The sequence below is a fragment of the Elephas maximus genome, chromosome 14 (assembly GCF_024166365.1).
Source record: "Elephas maximus indicus isolate mEleMax1 chromosome 14, mEleMax1 primary haplotype, whole genome shotgun sequence".
In the NCBI taxonomy this organism is placed as follows: domain Eukaryota; kingdom Metazoa; phylum Chordata; class Mammalia; order Proboscidea; family Elephantidae; genus Elephas; species Elephas maximus.
The window spans coordinates 6,817,428-6,841,079 of NC_064832.1; the positions used below are offsets into that span (position 1 = coordinate 6,817,428).

A 23,652-nucleotide genomic window follows, 5' to 3' on the forward strand; every position below is an offset into this window, starting at 1 on the left:
CATCTCATCATGGAAATGATTGCATCGTTAATACGACTGCTAAACTACATCATAACTGCCAAAGCACTGAGAATCATGGTCCAACAAAGTTGACAGACAACTTTAATGATCCCAATTGTGAATTTAATCTATTTATATTTAAAGCGATTAATGATAAGGAAGGACTTATATCTTCTACTTTGTAGTAGGTCATATATGTATTTTGTTTCTCATTTTCTTCACTACTGTCCACTTTTGTGTTTGACTGATTTTTGTCACGTGTACAATTTCGATCCTCTCCTTATTTCCTTTCCTTATATTTTCTAACTTCTTAGTGGTGACCATGAGGATTACAATTAATATCTTATATTTATAACAATCTTCTTTTAATTAATACAAATTTAGCTTCAACAGTATAGAAAATTCTGCTTTTATTCAGCTCAGTTACCTCCCCTACTTACGTTGCTGGTACTAAAATTGCATCGTTATACATTGTGTGTCCATTAAGAGAGATGTGTAAGTATTTTTATGCATTCGTGCTTTAAATCATATATGAAAAAAAGAGAGGCGTGATATAAAAATATTACCGACTTTGTTTTATCTAAGCAGTTACCTTTACGGAGTCTTTGTTTCTTTTTATGGCTTCCAGTTACTGTCTAGTGTCCTTCCATGCCAGCCGGAATGATTCCCTGTAGCATTTCTCATAAGGCAGTTCTGCTGCTAACACACTCCCTCAGGTTTTGTGTATCTGGGCATGTCTTAATTTCACCTTCATTTTTGAAAGATAGTTTTGCTAGATATTGACATCTTGGTTCATAGTTATGTTTCTGTATTTTTTTTCCAGTATCTTAACTACATCATCCCACTGTTTTCTCATCTCAATGGTTTCTGATGAAAAATCAACAGTTAAACTTGTTGAGACTCTCTTGTTTGTACATTAGGAGTCACTTATCTCTTGCCGCTTTTAAGTTTCTGTCTTCGTCTTTTGACATTTTGATTATGTCTGTCTGTGGATATCTATGTATTTATTGTCCTTTGAGTTTATTGAGCTTCTTGGATATCTAGATGACATTTGGGAAACTTCCAGTCATTACGTTTTCAAATATTCTTTCTGTCCTTTCATCTTTCTTTCCTTTCTGGGACTCCTTAATGAGTATATTGGTATGCTTGATGTTGTATCGTAGGTCCCTTAGGCTCTGTTCATTTTCTTCATTCTTTTTCTTTTATGCTCCTGAGTGAGAACAATTTCAGTTGTGCTTTTTCAAGAATACATTTTCCTGCTTTCTTGCTCAAATCTGCTGTTGAGCTCCTCTAATGAAATTTTTATTTCAGCTATTCTACTTTCCAGCTCTATAATTTCTATTTGGTTCTTTTGTATAATATTTCTTTATTAATATTTTCTACTTGTTCATACATTCTTCTCTTGGTTTCCTTTTTTTTGTGTGTGTGTATGGTTTCTTTAACTCTTTGAGGAAATTTAAGACAATCGGTTTAAAATCTTTGTCTAGTAATCCCAATATCTGAGTTTCCTTAGGGATGCTTTCTGTTCATTTCTCTTCTTTCTTTCTTCTTAACAAATGAACCATCCTTTTCTTTTTCTTTTTATGACTTAAAATAGTGTGTTGAAAACTGGATATCTTAAATATTATAATGTAACTCTGGAAATCAGATTCCGTCCTGTCATTAGGGTTTGCTTTTTTTTTTTTTAATTGTTGAGGGCCAGTCATGCATTTGCTTAGTGATGTTTCCAAACTATTTCTGCAAAGATTGTATGTCTTCTCATGTGTGGACACTGAAGTTCTGTTCTGTTATCTCAGCAGTCAGTTCATGACCTGACAGTGATTTCTTTAAATGCTTGTAGCCAAAAAGAAAGAGTAACATTATCCCAGTCTTTGCAGATTGGCTCTGAACTGGGGCGTTCTTTCAATGTTAAGCAAGAGCGCCTAAAACTCTGCCTTAGCCTTCACTTCCTGCCCCCATGGAGCCCAAAGATCAGCCAGAGGTGCAAGCCTAAAGCTTTGTCAGGATCTTTATGAGCATGTCTTCATCCTTAGGCAAGAACATTGCACTCCAGATTCCTCAGTATATGTGGTAGCCCTTCAAAGCCCTTAAACCAGCAACCATTGTCCTCTCAGCCTCCTTTTTTCCGAGCTTTTGGATGTCTCTGCTGTTTTCTCTGTCCTTCATCCTTTGACCCTGGAGTTAGGACCAATTCTTTGAGCTTCGTACTCCTCAGTTTCCATCACATCATACATTTTTTCTTATGTGCTGTTGAGTCAATTCTGACTCATAGTGACTATAGGATGGAGTAGAACTTCTCCAAAGGGTTTCTAAGGCTGTAATCTTTATGGAAGGAAACAGTCATATCTTTCTCCTGTGGAGTAGTTGGTGGATCAAATCAAAAGGTTTAACAGCTGAGTGCTTAACCACTGCACTACTGGGGCTCCTTTTGACATCATGCATCATAATAGACTTTTAACACACCCCTCAGAAACATAGAAGTCCATAACTTATCAAGGATACAGAAGATTTAACATGTATAAAAATACCAAATTGATATATGTGTATGTGTGTGTATTATCTAACCACTAAAGAATATACATTCATTTCATGCACATACATAGTGTTTATAAAAATTGACTATATACTGTGTTATAAAGCAAGTCTCAACAAATTTCAAGAGTCTGCAATAATATAGAGGAATATAAAAACCATCTTAGGAAAAGAAAATACAAAGTCTCCATGTCCTTGGATATTTTAAAATACTATGAGTCAAAAAAGACATCATAATGAAAATTAGAATACATTTTGAAGTGAACAATTATGAACACAGTGCACGTAAAAATTTGTGCAGTACAGACAATATAATACAGGAAACTTATAGCCTTAAAAATATAATTGGAAAGAACAAATCTTGAAAAATAAGTGAGTTAAACATCCATTCAAAATGTTGGGAAAAAAACAGAAACAAACATTCATAGGAATTTCTGTTTCTGTTAATGATTGAATACATGCAACGGACGATCAACAAAGACTGAAGTTGATTCTTAGAAAATGCTAGTAAAATTGACAAACTTTAGGCAAGACTGATCAAGAGAAAAAGAATGAAGGTATAAATACCGAATATCAGGAATTAGAAAGAAAATGACTACAGATCTTGCAGAACATAAAGATAATGTGAGAATGTTATGAACCATATTAGCCAATAAATTTGCAAATTTAGGTAAAGTAGGCAAACGTATCATTCCATGTAAGTTAATAACAACGATTCAGGAAGAAACAGGAAGCAAAAGTAATTCCACAATTGTTAATAGAATTGAATTGGAGCTCAAACTATTCTCAAAAAGAAAACTTCATGTCAGATGGCTTTTCCTGCAAATTCTGCCAAATATTCAAGAAATATTTCACAAATTCTTCAATATAAAATGAAATATATACCCAAACTCATTTTATAAAGCTTGTAGAATGAATATTGATACCAAAACCTGACAAGAGCAGCACAAGATGGGAAAATTACAGGCCAATGTCACTGATGAACATAGATGCAAAATATGAAAATAAATAGGCAAAACAAATCCAGCAATACTGTAAAGAAGATTATATTATGACCAAGTTGGGTCTATCCCAAGAATTCAAGGTTAGTTTAACATTCAAAAATGAATCAGTACAATTTGCCATATGTACAGGAAAAATAAATGTGATTATATTAATAGGTGTAATAAAATAAGTATTTGATAACCTTCAGCATCCACTCATGTTTTTTAAAAGAACATCTAGCATGGCACAAGACCAGAAGAACCAGAAGGTTCCCGGCTACTGTCACTGAACATTTTGATCAAAGAGTCCATAGAAAAGCCCTGATCAAAAGGGGGAAAATGCAGAACAGAATTTCAAATTCTCATGAACCCTAGACTTTTTTGGAGCCATTGAGGGTGAATGAACTCCTGAAACTATTACTGTGAGATAATCTTTAAACATTACACCAAAAGCATTCCCTTGAATTATCTTAAAACTGAAGTATAAAAAAGAAAAAACCAAACTGTTGCTGTTGAGTTGATTCTGACTCAGAGACCCTGTAAGACAGAATAGCACTGCCACATAGGGTTTCCAAGGTGCAGGTGGTGGATTCAAACTGCTCTTCTTTTGCTTGGCTACCATATCACTTAACCACTGTGCCACGAGGGCTCCAGAACATTAGCTTACTTAACTAATAAAAATGGTCTACCTTGAGCATATGCTCTTTGAAGAACTGTCTATATGGCATCAGATTGACAACAGCTACTGAAAAGATTAGATAGGAACCTTAAGGAGCAGTGGGTTTATGTTAATGATGGAGGAACAACTGAGAAAAGGAGGGTAAGAATGGTTGCACAACTTGAATGTAACCGATGTCATTAAATTGTACAGGTAGAAACTGAGTTGGTGTATGTTTTGCTGCATACATTCTCCACCACAAAAAATACATTTACAGGTAATAATTAACAAAAAATGTCAAGGAGAGCTAAATATTTTGAAAATAAGACAGAGTTGCATGTGAGGGAATGAGTGGGGTGAGCTGTTTTAGATTAATTGTTAGTATTTTTTTTTTAAAGGCTTATGGGAACAGGATATTTGAGGAGATAACTGACCTGTATCAAAGGAGAGAACAGCTGTATGAAGTTCTGGAGGGAGGATATTGCCAATAAAGGAAAGAGTTGTTTCTGAGGCCCTTGAATAACCAAGTGTTTTGTCATGTTTGAGGAAGCTCAGGAAATAAGTCATGGCTAGTGTGGAGTGAACCGAGGGAAGACTGTTAGTATGGTGGGCAAGCCCCGCATCATGAAAGACCATGGGAAGGGTTTGGGAATTTTTCCTAATTGCCATGAGAAGCCACTGAAATGATGCTGTTGTGTAGACTGTAAGAGGGAAGATCAGTGTCATGGAGTCCAGTTTTAACCAAGAGATGATGGTGGCTGTAAGGTGGAGGTAGTGAGAAGTGGATAGAGTCAGGATTTATTTTAAGGTAGAGCCAAGAGTCCAGAATATGTGATGGATTGGATGCAAGATTTGAATAAAGGAGAGAAATCAAGGATGATTCCTAGGTTTTTGTCCTGAACAACCCAGAGGATAGTGAGAACATTTGCTGAGATAAGGAAGACTGGGAGGTAAATAAGGCACTTGGACCAAGAATTTTATTTGAACCACATTAAGTCTGAGATGCCTAGTAGACATTCAAGGGGAGATGTGAAGTCAGCCATTGGTGAAGGAACAACAGGGCAGAGTATGTAAATGAGTGTATCCTAGGGCTCAGGTGGAATTGACTGCCATGAATTGGCTCAAATAACCTAGACAGTGAGAAGTGATGAGTGATGTTACTTAAACAGGGCATGGAAATCAATGAAAAAGGTGTGGGAGTGGCAGGGAGGCTAAGGTAGAGAAGTTTCTCTCTTCCTAAACCTGATTGGCTGGATTTGAAGACATCATAAGTTCGTGTATGAGAAATATCCAGCAAATTACCCATTGATTTAATAAATTGATAACAAAGTCCACCTTTCAGCCAAAGATTGAAAAACAAACAAACCAATTGCCATCCAGTGGATTCTGACTCTTAGCAACCCTATAGGATGGAGTAGAACTACCCCACAGGGTTTCTAAGGAGCGGCTGGTGGATTCAAACAGCAGACCTGTTGGTTAGTAGCTGAGCTCTTAACCACTGCACCACCAGGGCTCACACCAAGAATAACACATGTGAGGAACTTACTCCTTAGTTCAATCAAGTATGTAGAAATTCAAATTTCTAATTTTGGAGATTCCCCCTCTTTTTTTTCAAAATGGGGGGCATTGAGATGGAGGATTTTCCCATGCCCACCATCCTAAGGGATTTAATTAACCCATAGTTGAGACATTGTAAACATCTCAAGAAATTATTACCTTTGAGAAACTTGAGGGTGAATAGGCATATCACCTGATTCCTCTTAAATTCCTTTTAAAAACCTGACTTGAAGACTCACCTGCCTTTTTGAATAAGTGCCAGCTTGAATAGGCAGGGCTCAGGGAATTGCCAACCAAAGGTATGGTTTCTCCAGAGGCCTCCAAGGGCTGTAAAAGAAGAGCAGAGCCAGACCCCGTGCATGGGACACACCCTTGGTATGAAATATTTGAGTGTGTGTGTGGTGGGGGGAGCACTGGGTGTGGGAGAGGGGGGTGGGTGGGTAATAGGGAAATGCCTGTTTTTTTTTGTTTTGTTTTAAGAAACAGTTTTTTACAATTTTTTTTTTTTATTACAATGAACAGTTAAGTGGAGACATGTTCCTTATCTGCAGGGGCTAGTGGAAGTGCTGATAGCTGAGAATGTAGCCTGCTCCCCAAGTGCCAGTTGGCATTTTGGAAAGAAAACTTGATGTTTGGAGCACTGACTGGCCCTGCCTTTCCTAAATAATTAAGGGTGGTGGGGTGGTGGTAAGAGAAAGAGGATGGTCTATGAACACCGACCCTGGAAAATTAACCCGAGTGTGTGGGTTGTGGATAGCAGGAAAAGAACATCGCCCGCAAATGACAGCAGTGCCTTTATTTATTTATTTATTTATGCTTCTTTTTAGTTCTGAGTTGTTTTTAAGCCACAAATTAATGGGGCCACCATGAGTTTTCAGAGAATGAGTTTTACAAAAATCTAAGTGTTTTAAATATTGCAAGGATTTACTTATATATGCTGTATATGAGAAAAGTCCTTCCAGTTATAGGGAGGAGAAAGAAAGTATATTCAGGAGTTAAATTTTCGCAGTTCTCTGAACTCTTATATTTCTCCTGTTGTCCATTTTTCTTTTTTTGTCCTTCATCCACCCCTTCCACCTTGACCCACTGTCTTCATCATCTAGTGCTGCCATAACAGAAATACCATGAGTGGATGGCTTTAACCAAGAGAAATTTAATACCTCACGTTGAAGTAGGCTAATAGTCCAAGGCATCAGCTCTAAGGGAAAGCTTTCTCTCTCTTTCGGCTCTGGAAGAAGGTCCTTGTCCTTAGCCTTCCCATGGTCAAGGAGCTTCTCAGGTGCAGGGACCCTGGGTCCAGAGGGCATGCTCTGCTCCTGGTGCTGCTTTCTTGATAGTCTGAGGCCCCCAACTCTCTGCTTGCTTCCCTTTCGTTTTATCTCTGGAGAGATAAAAGGTGGTGCAGGCCACACCCCAGGGAAAGGTGACCTGAGTGAGGGTGGTGTTACAATCCCACCCTAATCCTCTTAAAGTAAAATTACAATCACAAAATGGAGGACAACTACGCAATAGTGGGAATCATGGCCTAACCAAGTTGAGACACACGTTTTTTAGGGTCATAATTCAATCCATGACACCCACCAAACCAAACTTGTCACCATCAAGTTGATTCCAACTCGTAGAGACCCTAGTTGATTTGAACTCATAGAGACCGTATAGCATAGAGTAGAACTACCCCATAGAGTTTCCAAGGACTAGTTGGTGGATTCGAACTGCTGACCTTTTGGTTAGCAGCTGAGCTCTTAACCACTATTCCACCAGGGCTCCTCTTGATCCACAGTCTACCCTAATTCACCACTGTGTTAGAAAAAGGTTTTGCTATTCTAAAATAAGAACTTTTACTATACTTTTGTGTTAGTGGTTGCTTTTGGTATGTCTTTAAGCACTGAACAGTTAACTCATACCCATTAAAAACCCATTGCCACTGAGTCTATTCCAACTCGTAGCGGCCCAATAGGGCAGAGCAGAACTGTGCCATAGACTTTCCAAGGAGCGCCTGGTGGATTTGAACTGATGACCTTTTGGTTAGCAGCCATAGCTCTTAAACAGTACACCACCAGTGTGGGAGGGGTTTAATTGATAACATGATGTCTGGGCTCCAAGGGAGATGGAATGGATGTGCAGGAGAAGGGCATGCAGAGTCAGCCTGTATAGTCCCCAGAACTCTGTTCAAGATCATAACACACCTCAGTAATCACTTGAATCTAAACATACAACTTTAACGGTTGATGTAAATGACTTTACACATGAATTTTGGAACTCAACTCTTTCTCAATGGAAGTTTCTTCAACTAAGCTGTTTGTTTGTATTCCCTTAATAATTATGAAAGCTAACATTTATATTGTTCATTCTGTGTGTGAGGCCTTTTTCTAAGTGCCTTGTGTGTTTTATTTAACCTGCGTAACAACCTTTTGAATAAGATCCATTTTAGAAATGGGAAACTGAGGCAGTGAGAGGTAAAGTAACGTGCCCAGATCACCCAGCTGATAAATTGAGTTAGGATTTAAACCCAGGCAGTTTGTTTCAGAATTTGCTTATGTAATCACTGTACATGACAGCAGTGAGCCCTAGTGGCTCTGTGGTTAAAGAACTTGGCTGCTAACTGAAAGGTCAGTGGTTCAAACCCACCAGCCTCTCTGCAGGAGACAGATGTGGCAGTCTGCTTCAGTGAAAACCCTATGGGGCAGTTTTACTCTGTCCTTTGGGGTCACTGTGAGTTAGAATCGACTTGATGACAGTGGGTTTTGGCACATAATACTAATGTGCAGTGTATTCTGTATGCCGTGTATATGTTCAGAAACTAATTTTCCGAACATTTATGCCATATGTAGATTACCAATCCAGTTGACGTTGAGGAGATTTTCACTCCTGACGACCCCGAGAGTTTTCAGAGTAGGACTGCCCTCCATATGGTTTTCAATAGCTGTGACCATTTGGAGGTAGATTGCCAGGCCTTTCTTCCAAGGCAACTGAGTGGATTTAAACTGCCAACCTTTCAGTTAGTAGCTGAGCACTTAACTCTTTGTGCCACCTAATACATATATATACTAGGAGGTTTTCCTCCTTATTTGTACTTTAATGATTTTTAGACTCTTATGAATACTTGTTCCTGGCAGTGAACTAGATGCTAAAGAACAGAATAGGCACATGTAACCCTCTCTCACCTTCTCCCTCCCCTCTTTCACAGAGATGAAATGAAAAGGAATTAATGAAGACAGATTATTGGATTAGGGCCCATACTCAGGGCTCTAACAGCATGGGGAGTTTCTCCTGTCGCTTCAGTTCTTGTTCAGGAATTGGTACCTGCTTTTTGTGAATCACAAAGACCAGTGCTTTATATCAAGCCATTTAGATTTGGGGTATGGAGCAGTGACTTAAAAAAATTAAATTTTATGTTCAGAGATTTTTTCTAATAATTATTTACATTTATTTTAATTGTATATTCTAAAACCGCTACAAAAAGGCATGAAATAATTGTTTAAATTTTAATTCATATGGGTCAAAATGTATGTTAAACTACCTATTGTCACCTTCACAGTCGTTGTTATGTTTGAGCCAATTGTTGTGGCTGCTTGTTACCAAGTATGACCTGCTTCTCCAGGGACTGATCTCTGCTGACAAAAAAAAAAAAAAATTTTTTTTTTTTTTTCCTGACAACGTGTCCAAAATATGTGAGTTGAAGCCTTGCCATTCTTGCTTCTAAGGAATATTCTGGCTGTACTTCTTTCAAGACAGATTTGTTCATTCTTTTGGCAGTCCGTGGTATAGTCAATATTCTTTGCAAACACCGTAATTCAATGCCTTCAATTTTTCTTTGGTCTTCCTTATTCATTGCCCACCTTTCATGTGCGTATGAGGTGACTGAAAACACCATGGCTTGAGTCAGGCGCACATTAGTTTTCAAGGTGACATCTGTGCTTTTGAACACTTTAAAGAGGTCTCTTGCAGCAGATTTGTCCAATGCAGTGTGTCGTTTGATTTCTTGACTGCTGCTTCCGTGGGTGTTTATTGCGGATCAGAGTAAAATGAGGCCCTTAATGACGTCGACATTTTCTCTGTTTATCATGATGTTGCTTATTGGTCCAGTTGTTAGGCTGTTATTCTGTAGTCTTTGATCTTCATCAGTAAATGCTTTAAGGCCTCTTTACTTTCAGCAAGCAAGATTGTATCATCTGCATATCTGAGGTTATTAATAAGTCTTCCTCCAATCCTGATGCCTTATTCTTCTCATACAGTCCAGCTTCTCGGATTATTTGCTCAGCATACAGATTGAATACATATGGTGAAAGGATACAACGCTGATGTACACCTTTCTTGACTTTAAACCATGCTATATTCCTTGCTCCGTTTAGATGACTGCCTCTTGTTCTATGTATAGGTTTCTCATGAGAACAGTTAAGTGTCCTGGAATTCTCATTCTTCCCCATGTTATGCATAATTTGTTATGAGCTAGAGTAGGTCTCAGAAATAATGTGCCATTTCTTCCAGTTGGTCGTGTACAGCTGGTCGTGCACCCTAGGTGGTAGCAACTAAGGCCTGTGTCCTCACTTAGCATGAGTCTTCACACTGCTCCATCTTCTTTCCCATGTGTGTCTCCTGCCCTCCTCAGTGGCTGCGGAAAATGATAGTAGTCCACTGATGAGATTTATTCTTTTATTATACTTTATTTTATCATTTGTTTTTGTGACATAGTTGCATTAAAATCAAGGGTAATAAAAATGTTTGTATGATGGAAGTGGATAATCCCACCCATTGTGTCCATCTAAAGTTTCATGAGAAAACTGTGCCCACAACAGAGGGCTCCCACTCCTCTGGCTCACTGTATTTTCTCCTTGTTTATTTGCTCTTCCCTCTTTCCTGATGCATGCATGGGACCACTGAGCTTCAAGACTCCACAATTCTGCCTTTCATACCAGTGTTACTGTAATCTTGGGTTCCTGGGCTGCCTTGCCACAGATTTACTCATTCTGTTTCTGTTAATTATTTCATTACTTAAAAATCTCTCATGAATTTTTCCTGAAGTACATTCTATTCCTCAAAAACTTGGAAGCAATGGGAAAGTATGCAATAAATAACAAGAAAACATACGTAATGCATAGAGTAAATTATTAACGTTCCGATATGTCTATTATCTTACTTATATTGGCATGTATGTGTATTAGAGTCTCTGGTTGATGCAAAATGGTTAATATCTTGAGCTGCTGACAGAAAGTTGGAGTTCAGGTCCACCCAGAATTGCTATGAAAGAGAGGTCTGGCAGCCTACTTCTGAAAACTCAGCCATTGAAACCCCTATGGAGTACAGTTCTACTCTGGCACGCTGGTGCCATCATGAATCAGAACTGACTCAGTGGCAACTGGTTTTATGTGTGTATTAGCACACACATTTATGTATATTAACACGGATATTATATCCTGATATTTTCATTCAACATTAGTCTTTGCTCATGATAAATTTTTTTTTAATGAGGGCATTAAATTACTTCATAATATTCTGTGTGCATGTAGTATACGTTTTTTTAACGATTTGACTATAGTTGCAATAATAAATGTGCATGTTTCTAGTAATCTTCAACCTATACTTACATCTTTTTAACATACATCTCTGCCATTAAATCTCTTTGTTTAATTATTGTTTAACACTCTTTACGCCTAAGAGATGGTCTCAGAAGCAGCCCTGATCAATTTTTCTCCCTCTTACTCATGAAGCCCCTTAATGTATTCCAAGGTATCAACTACGAAGGATTTTACGTACTTATCGTTTGTTTATTTTTCATTCAGTCGGTATATTCCATGGGCCAGAAATAGTCTATGTTATGCAGATACAGTGGTGAAAGGTACACACTGTCCCTGTCCTCATGAAGGGGACAACCCAGTGCAGGTGGGAGGAGCACTGGGGAAATGCAGCTGAGAGCAAGGACAGACAACCCTCCAGGAACCACACTGGACTTCAGAGAGGCTTGTTGGCTGCTGTTCACCTGGCAGGCTTCTAGATACCCGAGTACCCTTGGGCTTGGTGCCTACTCCTCTCTCTATTGACACCCTCTCTCTAGGATGCCTCAGTGAGTTTACTGCTGTCTATTTGTAGCTAAGGACGTGAGGTTTATACCTCCATCCATTCAAACTCCTCCTGGGTCCAGACTCATATATTCAAATGTCAGCCTAACTCTCTGTATTGACCTCTTTATGCATTATAATGATACATTCCTCATATGGCCATCATGAAAAGCAAACATGAAAGAAAAAGCACAGGAGTGCCTGGCACCAGTGTAGGTACTCAATGAACATTAGCCGTTGGTATTATTCTTGACATCCCCATGTGGGGTGAAGTTTTATTACCTGACATCTCCATGTGGATATCTAACAGCTACACCATGTTATCTAGGCTATGAAACAATTCTTGGTTCCAACCACCATTCCGTTCTTATCGATGAATTTCTCAAGGCTTCAGTGATGGGAGTGTGTGTTTTTCCACACAATGAAGGTGATGGGAGTGTGTATTTTTCCACACAATGAAGGTGATTAGGCTAGGTCCTACACAATAAATTGCTCCAGCATTCCTATGGGTGACCACTGAGACAAGTTTCAGCCAACGAATGTAGCAAAGAATTAGAACCACTCTCAGCTGTTCATGCGAGTACTCTCAATCCAGAATATCTGGTAAGTCGACTGTTAGGGATTGAATTGTGTCCCTCCAAAATGTATGTGGAAATCCTAACCCCTGTACCTGTAAATCTGACCTTGTTAGGAAAGAGGGGGCCTGCTTTTATTATGTGAATGAGGTCATACCAATGTAGGGTGGGTCCTAAGCCTAACTCTTCTTAGTTATAAAAGGAGCAGAATACACACAGACAACAAATAGGGGAAGAGGAAGACAGACAAAGAAGACAGATGCATCCACAAGGCCAGGAACACAAATGATTGCTGGCATCTACTAGAAGCTGAGGTAGAGAAGGAAGGACCTCCCACTACAGCCATACCCTGAATTCGAACTACTTCCTGCTAAACTGTGAGAAAATAAATTTCTGTTCTTTAAAGCCATCTAGTTGTGTTATTTTTTGTTATGGAGGGACTAGGTAACTAACACACATACCCGTGCTTATAAGTTCAGCCCAGTGCAGAATAGTTTTCTTCCCTCCTTGGTCCAGCCCACCCGAACCTGCTCTTTCCCTATCAGTGTCCTTTGCTTTCACCTCAGAGCTATGACAGAGTCAGCTTGATGTGGATGCATTGAAATTTCAATTTATTTTTTATTTATGATTACTATTAATTCCAATATTTTCTACAGTTTTCAATGGAGACAGTCCTATAATCTGTGAATAGCAGTTATACTTTTTCTCTTTTTGTACTAGCTTACACTTCCAGTGTTAAATGTTTAATAAAAATGATAGAAGCATCCTTATTTTATTGTTTATTAATTTTAAAGAGAATGTCCCACACGTCGCCATGAACTATCATGCTAGTTGTAGTTTTCCACGTTCGGGAACTCCTTTTCTGTTCCATGTTTGCTCCTAGTCCTTATCTCTCAGTGTGATTGGATTTTATCAGCCTGCTTTGCCCCCATCTCTTGAGGTGAGCATATGTCTTCTCTTCTTTCACCTATGCATGTGGTGAATGAAATTACTAAATCTTTAATGTTCACTCAAATTTGTATGCCTACAATAAACCGCCTTGATCATGGCATGTTACATGGTTTATCCTTTGCTGGATTTCCTCTGCTGGCATCTTACGTAGGGTTTTGCATCTCAGTTACTGAGTATGCTTGTCCTCTAACTCTTCTTCTACTAATTTGTTATCATTTTTAAACTAGCCTTAAGGATCAAGTTAGGGGAGTATCTCATGGTTTTCTAATCTCTGTTGACTATGTACAAGATTAAAATGACTGTTTCTTGCATGTTTGCTGGAACCTGACTGGAAACGATCTAGGTCTGCCATTTTCTTTGTAGGGAGATCTTGAACTACTGACCCATTTTATTTAGTGGTTAAAGGCATCTTCTGGTGCTAATTTACTTAGAAGAAATTCTGATGCATGTTCTGGGTTGCTCGAATCTCATCTTTAAATATTGATCATCAGGGCTTGTAGCCTCATGCAGGCCAATTCATCAATTCCAGATTTCCCCAAAGTCAGGCTCTGCAACTATTCCTGGTACCAATTCCCTCATCTAAGACTTATTTGCAAAGAAAGATACAACAGTATGCTCTCTAAACAGTTGTGTATCCGGAGCCTTCTTGAGTCCAAAATGTGAGGATACAGTCTTCTAATACTTTTTTTGTAATTGTTCTTTTCTTAAATTTTTTTCCTTTTTTCACTGCCAACCCCCCCCCCCCAATCTAGTAGTTTTAAAGTTGTGCGTTTCAGGTTCAAGTCTGTAATCCAGCTGGGATTCTGTGTGTGCTGCATCTGTGCATCAAAAGAACACGCTTCTAGAAGCAGAAAAGCAGGCAGTGCGACTGTTGGGTGGTTGGCGGGGCGGGGGGAAGGGGAGCTGCTGCTCAGAGAGGGCGCCCGAGGGAGGCAGGAGATGGAGGGCTCCAAGGAGGGGGAACCTGCGTGCGCCATGAGCCTTCTGAGACAGGCCCAAGCCCACCCAGCTGGGTGCTAACCTCGCACCCACCATGCTTGCGGGTTCCCCCAGGACTAGGGGAAGTCTAAGGCCATGGATGGTAAGGCCTAGGGTCTGGACCTGGGAACTGGTTCTGCCATGTGTGATCGCAGCGTTTATGCTGGAAAGGAGGGCAGGAAGCATATCGCAACGTGCGTCCGGACGATGACCCAGAAGGGCGGGAGTTGTGGTCACCCACGGACTCTGGGTCCGCATATGGAGGCCCCCAGGGTGCAATTCCAGGAGCAGAAGGCAAAGCCACAGAGGCCACAGTGCACCTCCCCGATGTTCCCCAGGGGCATCGCCCCAAATTTGGGGAGCAGTCCTTGCTCTGATCTAGGGACTTTGTTTCCTCCATTGTCATCACTGACTGTGAGCAGACTCTAGTCTGTGCAGACTAATGAGGACTTATCAAAATGAGCTCCAAACTCCAGATTTGTTTAGGATCATAAATTAACACAGAGAAATACGACTTTAGCAATAATGCCTGCTTGAAGCCCAAGTTGCCTGAAAGCAAGGAATTTCAGTCCTTCAGCTCCTCTGCTAATCTAGTGACTAGGAACAGGATCTCAATGGAACTCAAAGGTGTGGGGCACTGGAAATACTTCTGGGTCTGTCTGCTCAGGGCTGATTGCCTGGTTCCCAGTTTTATTATACAGCTTAAATACAGACCAGAAGAGGAGTTTGGGGCTTGAGACCTATTTCTTGAGGAAGGAAGAGGTAAAATAAATCAACGTTTACTGTGTCCTTCTCCATCCCCGGAAATCCTCATGACGACCCTCTCAGCTAAGGACTGACAGGGAGTGGATTGGTTTACTGTTCGACTTTGTCCTTGAGTCACTTTGTTTACGTCCTGCATGTAAAATATTGTGCACTGATGGAAGCATTCTAATTCTTATGCAGAATGACTAGACCTCCTGCAGAATGACTATATTGTGCCTCCCTCGGGCACCCCTGTCTGCGCAGCACCCCCCACCCCCAGCTGCCCAACCGCCTCTCTCCTGGCATTCTGCTTCTAGAAGCATGTTCTTTTGATGCAGAGATGCAGCACACACAGAATCCCAGCTAGATTACAGACTTGAACCTGAAGACCTTATGCAGAATGACTATTTATGAACCACTAAGCTTAGTACTAAATCAGGTACTTACCCCTCAGAGAAGGCCCTGGAGGAGGTTGATACATGCATTCCCCAGTGCTCCTGCTGCTCTGGAAGTGCCTGAAATGCCTCTCTGCAGAAGGCCTTTGGAGCAGGCTCATGGCCCACATAGGAATTCAGGCCTATTTTTTTTGTTGTTAGAACACCTCATTTAGCTTTGAAAACATTACTATCCAGTTTATTCACCATATTGAGTACAGACATCTCAGGTATTTTCAAAATTAACCCCATTCTCTAATACTAATTTGCCACCAAGAGTCTATTCCAAAGTGTTCCCAACAGGCTGGAAAATCTTTCCAAAGAGGAGACTCCTGCGCCGTGTTGTGCAGTGATAGCAGGGATGGCATAATGTGTTTACCCAGATACCTAGACTTTTTTTTTATTGTGCTTTACTTGAAACTTTACAGAGCAAGTTAGTTTCTCATTCAACCATTTATACACAATTGTTTTGTGACATTGGTTGCAATCCTCATGATGTGTCAACACTCTCCTATGCTCCAGTTCCCCATTTCCATCCGCCATGATTCCTGTTCCATCCTGCCCTCTTTTCTGTGCTTTTGGGCCGGTTTTGCACTTTTGGTCTCATACACATGATTGAACTAAGAAACACTTACCTCACGTGTGTTATTGTTTGTTTTACAGACCTGTCTAATCTTTGGCTGAAGGGTGAACTTAAGAAGGTACTTTCCACTTTGTTCCTTTCCATAATTCCTGAAATTCCAAGTCTACCACCTGAAGAACTTCCTTTAGCGTTTCATTTACAACAAGTCTGGTGGCAATGAATTCCCTTAACTTTCCTTCACCTGAGAATGTCAGTATTTTTCCTTTACTCATGAAAGAAGTAACAGGATATAGAAAGCTGGGTTAATGTTTCTTTTCTTTCAGTGTTGAAAAAATGTTGTTTTTACAGCCTTTTGGCTTCCATGGCTTCTGATGATGAATACAGAGTCATTCCAATTGTTTTTCCTGTGTGAAATGAGTTGGTCCTTGTTATTCCACAATTGACAGTGAGGCATTTGGGCGTGAAATTATGTGAGTTTAACTTGTTGGGGTTTGCATAGCTTCTTGAATCTGTAAGTTTATGTCTTTCAACAAATTGGGAAAGTGTTGAGCCAGTATTTCTTCAAATACTTTTTTCTACACCACGTATTTTCTCTACACCTTATGGAATTCCAATAAATAAATGTTAGATATTTTTGGATTTTTTTGAGGCTCTATTCATTTTTTTTTCAATATTCTCTGTTTTCAGATTGGATATTTTCAATTGAACTATTTTCATCTCATTGATCCTTTTGTCTGTCAACAGCATTCCGCTGTAGAGCTGATCAAGTGAATTTTTTATCTCTATTTTTCTTGTCTAAAATTTTCATTTGTGAATGGTTTCTGTGTATTTTTCTGCTTTTCTAAGGTGTGCCTGTTACTTCTTTGAGCGTGGTTAAAGTAGCTTTTTAAAGTTTTTGTCTGTGATTCCAAGACTGTGTCTTACTTCAATCTTACAGAAAATGTCAATGTTGTTTGTTTTAGGAATCACTTGACCCAGTTACGTCCAGGCTGCAGGTTCTTTCCCAACTTCTGTATGCTGTGGCTCAGATCTCAGTTCAGATTTTGAAGACTTTGCAGTGATATTTGGATGTAATCTATGGGAGTGTCACTCAGTCTGGGACCTTGTTGGTGTTCTAACCCATAATGCAGTTCTCAAAGGATTGACCTACTTCTTAGGGTCAGAGCAAAGCATATCCAACTGTGGGAGTGGGGGGTGGTATGAAAAGCAACTTTATGGTATCCCTCTTTTGAGCCATCTGGTCTCTGTCTCTCTGAGGCTCTCTGATGTCTGAGCAGCTACCTTCCTGGTCCACTCTGCCAAGAATGTTGGGGCTTTAATCTCTTCATTCTGCTGTGCAATTAAGTGACTGGGTCTGCCTATGAGGCCAAATATTGGTAAGATGGAGAAAATGTAACAGAGATTTCTCTACATTATTTGGTCCTTATACACTTAGGTCAGAGAGAAGGCACACTGTTTCTGGTGATACTTCGAAACAGGTATGGAGAAAAAGGCATTAACAGGTCGATAGCTGCATACTAGGTGTTACGGATTAAACTCTGTCTTCCCAAAATGTATATATCAGCTTGACTAGGCCATGCTTCCCAGTATTGTGCGATTATCCACCATTTTGTCAGCTGATGTGATTTTCCAATGTATTTTAAATCCTACCTCTGTGATGTTAATGAGCGAGGATTTGTAGCAGTTATGTTAAGGAGGCAGGGCTCAATCTACAAGATTAAGTTGTGTTTTAAGTCCATCTCTTTTGAGATATAAAAGAGAAAAGAGCAGAGAGACAGGGGGACCTCAGTAGCACCAAGAAAGAAGTGTCAGGAGCAGTGCATCCTTTGGACCTAGGATCCCTGTGCTGAGAACCTTCTTGTCCAGGGGAAGATTGGTGACAAAGACCTTCCCCTAGGAGTGACAGAGAGAAAAAGCCTTCCCCTGGAGTTGGCACCCTGAATTTGGACTTATAGCCTCCTAGACTGTGAGGGAATATTTTCTTTGTTAAAGTCATCCATTTGTGGTATTTCTGTTACAGGAGCACTAGATATCTAAGATACTAGGTACCAGGAGATGTACATTTCCTAGCTCTTTCACTCCCAGGGCCACTATGACTAAGTAGCCAATGCCATAAATCCATGTGAGCAGACTATTCTGATTACTGCTTTGACTCTACTGTCTGTTATGGTAACCACACCCACCTTGTCTGTTGATTGAGTGCCACCACTTGGCTGCTACCACCATGGGGTCCAGTCAACTGCATTGTAGTTAGGTGTCTTAATTCAGTTAGGGCAGTTCTCACTGTGGACTCTTACATAAAATAGCAACCACAGAAGTCTTCAACAATGCTGGGGCTTGCTTCCCAAATTTGTACCTCACCGCTATGGTAAAAAGAGAGCCCTCTGGGCACTCTGTGTGTGGGTCTGTGGGTCCAGCCTAATAAATCCATTCTAACATTCCAATTTCCCTCAGCCTTTGGTTACCTTCTCCTACAGTATACCATGGCAGATCTGCCATTTCCACTTGATTTATTGTAGGCCACCACTTAATCCATGCTTCAGTAAACCAACCAAATAAACTATGAGATCCTTTTCTAACCTCTCAAGCTGAAACACTGAATGAAGAATCTATGCTTCCTGGGCCTATATCAATAAACTCAGACTACTCCACCTTTATGTTGCTTGCACCGTTATCCCACACCCATAATAGCCATTCCCACACATATTCACCAGGTTTCTGTATGTATGTATATATTAGAAAAATCAAGCAGTTCTTTTGGAGTTTAGCATACCTTCTCCTGGGTCACACTTCATAGTTCACATTTTGGGGCTTGTTGGGACTGAAGTCTAGGTATAGGTCTAGAAGCAAAAATGGGCAGTGGCAGTGGGATGTTCAGCCCTGTCTTAAAAGGCATCTGCCTAAGGTGATGCCCCAGGCAATGCCCCAGATACCACCCCAGGAGATAACTCAAACAAGACACTTCAGGCACAGCTGAGGGTAATCTCATCAGATGGAGGTGGAAGGGATAATTGTTTTACTGGGAAGGGTGCCTTAGCAGGCAAAGTTAGAGAATCTCTTCAGATGGGAGTAAGAGGTCTGGTTCTGTTAGGAAGAGCGATTCAACAGAAATTGGAGGTTCATTGTCCCCCGCTTCCTGACTGTCTGCCCATATGTCCTCATCCCAAGTTTCAGGATCCCATTTCTTCCCAATCAGTGCCCTCACTTTAACTTCAGACACCATTTGAGGCTGGATATTCAACTGGCGCTTTAATTCAGTCACTCTTATGATAAGAATCTGAGTTTATTTTTGGCAGCATTAGCCTTGTTACTATAAGAAATATGGTTTTCTTTCTGGGCACAAGTGGCAGCTTTCAGATCTTGTATGTGGTGCTTGAGCTTTGAGCCCATTTCTTTCATTCACCAGTGTGGCTAGCAAAAGCAGGACCAACCAAGCAGCTTCCTTATTATTCTTATTCTGACAAAATTATAGAAAAGTATCAAATATGTAATCAGGCAGAGCCTTGTCCCTCACAAATATTTGATCCAGTGGTAGTAGTATTTTGCGTATTTCTATTGTCACCTCCCACCATGGATTAGCAATAGCCTGTTTACTACTGGAGACAGTCATCAGTGCCTTTAAGACTAGCCAGACTTGAGATCAGTTCAGAAAACTCATCCTTAAGATTTGGTTCCTCTAGAACCACTGTAGGTACCAAATGTCTTAGCCTGGGATCTCTAGAGGTGCAAAACTAGTGAAGAGAACATGTATATATACATATATATATAAAAATATATACACATATATATGAGTGTGTGTATATATATGTGTGTGTATGTGTGTGTGTATATATATATATATATGGAAAACCTAGTCGCATAATGGTTAATAGCTATAGCTGCTAACCAAAAGGTTAGCAGTTCAAATCCACCAGGCGCTCCTTGGGAACTCTGTGGGGCAGTTCTACTCTGTCCTGTAGGGTCACTATGAGTTGGAACTGACTTGACGGCAATGGGTATACACACACACACACACACACACACACATACATATATATACACATACATATGTTAGTTGTTATTGCTGTTAGATACCATCGATCCTGTGTAAAACAGAATGAAACACTGCCTGATCCTGAACCATCCTCGCAATCATTGCTATGTTTGAGCCCATTCTTGCAGCCATTGTGTCAGTTCGTGTTGTTGAGCACCTTCCTCTTTTTTTCTGACCCTCAGCTTTTCCAAGCATGATGAGCCTCTCCTGGGACAGGTCTCTCCTGAAAATATGTCCAAGGCACGTGAGACGAAGTCTCGCCATCCTTGCTTCTAAGGTACATTTTTGGTGTACTTCTTTCAAGATGGATTTGTTTATTCTTCTGGCAGTCCATGGTATATTCAGTATTCTTTGCCAACACCATATTTTAAATGAATCAGTTCTTTGGTTTTCCGTATTCATTGTCTAACTTTCTCAAGCATGTGAGGTGATAGAAAATATCATGGCTTTGCTCAGGCACACCTTAGTCCTCAAAGTGACATCTTTCCTTCACAACACTTTAAGGAGGTCTTTTGCAATAGATTTGCCCAATGCAATACATTGTTTGAATTCTTGACTGTTGCTTCTGTGGGCATTGATTATGGATTCAAGTTAAATGAATTGCTCGATGACTTCGGTATTTTCTCTGTTTATCATGGTGTTGCTTACGGGTCCAGTTGTGAGAATTTTTGTTTTCTTTATGTTGAGGTGTTATCCATACTGAAGGCTGTAGTGGTTGCTCTTCATCAGTAACTGCTTCAAGTCCTCTTTACTTTCAGCAAGCAAGGTCGTATCAGCTGCATATCATAGGTTGTTAGTGAATCTTTCTCCAAAACTGATGCCATGTTCTTCTTCTTACAGACCAGCTTCTCAGATTATTTGCTCAGCATACAGATTGAGTAAGTATGGTGAAAGGATACCACCATGACACACAACTTCCTGATTTTAAACCACACAGCATCCCCTTGTTCTACTCAAATGACTGCCTCTTGGTCTATGTACATAAAAAAAAAAAAGTACATATTCTGCATGAATACAGTTAAGTGTTCTGGAATTCCCATTCTTTGCTAAGCTATCCATAATTTGTCATGAGCCACACATTGAGTGTGCTTGTATAGTAAACAAAAACAGGTAAACATCTTACTGATATTCTCTACTTTCAGCCAAGATCCATCAGACATCAGAAATGAAATCCCATGTTCCATGTCTTCCTCTGAATCCAGCTTGAATTTTTGCTAGTTCCCTGTCTGTGCACTGCTGCAACTGTTTTTAAATTATATTCAGCAAAATTTTTCTTGCGTGTGATGTTAATGACATTGCTCGATAATTTCCGCGTTGCGTTGGAGCACCTCTCTTCCAGTCATTTGGTCAGGTAGCTCTCTTCCAAATACATTGGAATAGACAAGTGAGCGCCTCCAGCACTGCATCCATGTGTTGAAACATCTCATTTCGTACTCCATCAAGTCCTGGAACCATGTTTTTTGCCAGTGCCTTCAGTGCAGCTTGGAGTTCTTCCTTCTGTACCATCAGCTCTTGATCATCTGCTACCTCCTGAAATGGTTGAATGTAGACCAGTTCTTTTTGGTGTATTGAGTCTGTGTATTCCTTCTGTCTTCTTTTGATGTTTCCTCTGTTGTTCGATATTTTGCCCATAGAATCCTTCAGTATTGCACCTAGAGGCTTGAATATTTCCTTCAGTTCTTTCAGCTTGAATAATGCCAGGTGTTTTCTTCCCTTTTGGTTTTCTAACTCCAGATCTGTTCACATTATATTATCATACTTTGTCTTCTCCAGCTTCCCTTTCAGGTATTCTGTTGAGCTCTTTTACTTTATTTTTCCTTCCATTCTCTTTAGCTACTGTATATTCAAGAGCAAGATTCAGAGTCTCTTGTGACATCCTCTTTGGTGTTTGCTTTCTTTCCTGTCTTTCTAATGACTTTTTGTTTTTTTCATAATGATGTCCTTGCTATCATCCCACAACTAATCTGGTCTTCGATCATTAGTGTGTAGTGCATCAAATCTATTCTTGAGATGGTCTCTAAATTCAGGTTTGATGTACTCAAGGGCATACTTTGACTCATGGACTTGTTTTAATTTTCTTCAGCTTCACCAGAAAAATCAACTTGAACGTGAATATGAGCAACTGATCATCTGTTCTGCAGTCAGCCGCTGGCCAGATTCTGACTCATGATATTGACCTTCTCCATCATCTCCTTCCACAAATTTGATTCCTGTCTATTCTGCCTGGAATGGTTCACGAGTATAGTCACCGTTTATGTTCCTGATGAAAGGTATGTGCAATGAATAAGTCATTGGTCTTGCCAAATTCTATCATGTAAGCTTCATTGTCATTTCTATCATCAATGCCTCATTTTCCAACTGCTGATTTGTCTGCTTTGTTTTCAACTTCGCATTCCAATTACATAATTATCAGTACATCTTGATTGATCAATGCATCACGTTTGATCAGTTTCAAACTGCAGAACTTGGTAAAAACCTTCAACTTCTTCATCTTTCACATTCATGATTTGTGTGTAAATTTGAATAATAGTCTTATTAACTGGTCTTCCTGGTAGGCCTGTGGATATTATCCTATTGCTCGTAGTGTTGTACTTCAGAACAGATCTTGAAATGTTCTTTTTATCGATGAATATGATGCCGTTCTCTTCAGTATCTCAATCCTGGCATAGTAGAACATACCATTGTCTACTTTAAAATGTCCAAAACCAAGCTATTTCAGCTCACTGATGCCTAGGATTATTGACCTTTATGCATTCCCTTTCATTTTTGATGACTTCCAATTTCCCTAGATTCATAATTCCTTCATTCCACATTCTGATTATTAATGGGTTTTTGCGTCAGTTTCTTCTCATTTTGAGTTGTGCCCCATCAGCAAATGTCATTAAAGTGGGATCTAATTTGAGGAGGTAGCTGTTCCCCACTCGTATTTTGAGTGCCTTCCAAGCTAAGGGGTTATCCTCTGTCATTCAGTCAGACAGTGTTCCAGTACTATCCGTAAGATTTCACTGGCCAGTTTTTTTTAGAAATAGATCACTAGGTCCTTTTTGCTAGTCTGTATAAATCCAGAGCTCCACTCAAACCTGTCTACCATGGGTGAACCTGGTGGTATTTGAAATACCGGTGGCATAGCTTCCAACATCACAGCAACATGCAAGCCACCACACTACAACAAACTGACAGAAGAGTGGTGGGAGTTAAAAATGAGAAGAACCAAAAAGAGTGTTGCTTCCATGTCTGCTGATTTATAGGAACCATGAGAAATTGTCAAGTGAAAAGTGATTCAGAGAAAAACATGGGTAGAGTGTGGCCTAATTTCCATAAAAACAAACAAATGAATGTCGTTACGTGTGTCCCGGCAAAAAGAAGTGTGTAAAAGGGTACATATGTATCTTTGGACACTGGACACTTTGGGGGAGCAGGTACAATATACTTATGTGGGCATGGCTCTTATTATAACTTCTATATACAAATCTCTATTGTTAAATGTGTTATAAGAATGTAAAACCTTTTAAAGTTTAGTAACATCATACGTGTATGTGTGTGTATTTGAAACTTCTTTTTTTTTGAC

At 39.9% G+C, this 23,652-nt stretch overlaps 1 long non-coding RNA gene across 4 annotated transcripts in view; it reads left to right on the plus strand.

Moving 5' to 3' along the window:
- The window catches only part of LOC126058128 (uncharacterized), a 263,603-nt gene that overhangs the window by 212,186 nt on the left and 27,765 nt on the right, over positions 1-23,652 (plus strand). For all 4 annotated transcript variants that reach the window (XR_007513104.1, XR_007513103.1, XR_007513105.1 and 1 more), the window contains exons 4-5: positions 20,267-20,361; positions 22,168-22,354. This is a non-coding gene — a long non-coding RNA (uncharacterized LOC126058128). The remainder of the gene's footprint in view (positions 1-20,266; positions 20,362-22,167; positions 22,355-23,652) is intronic.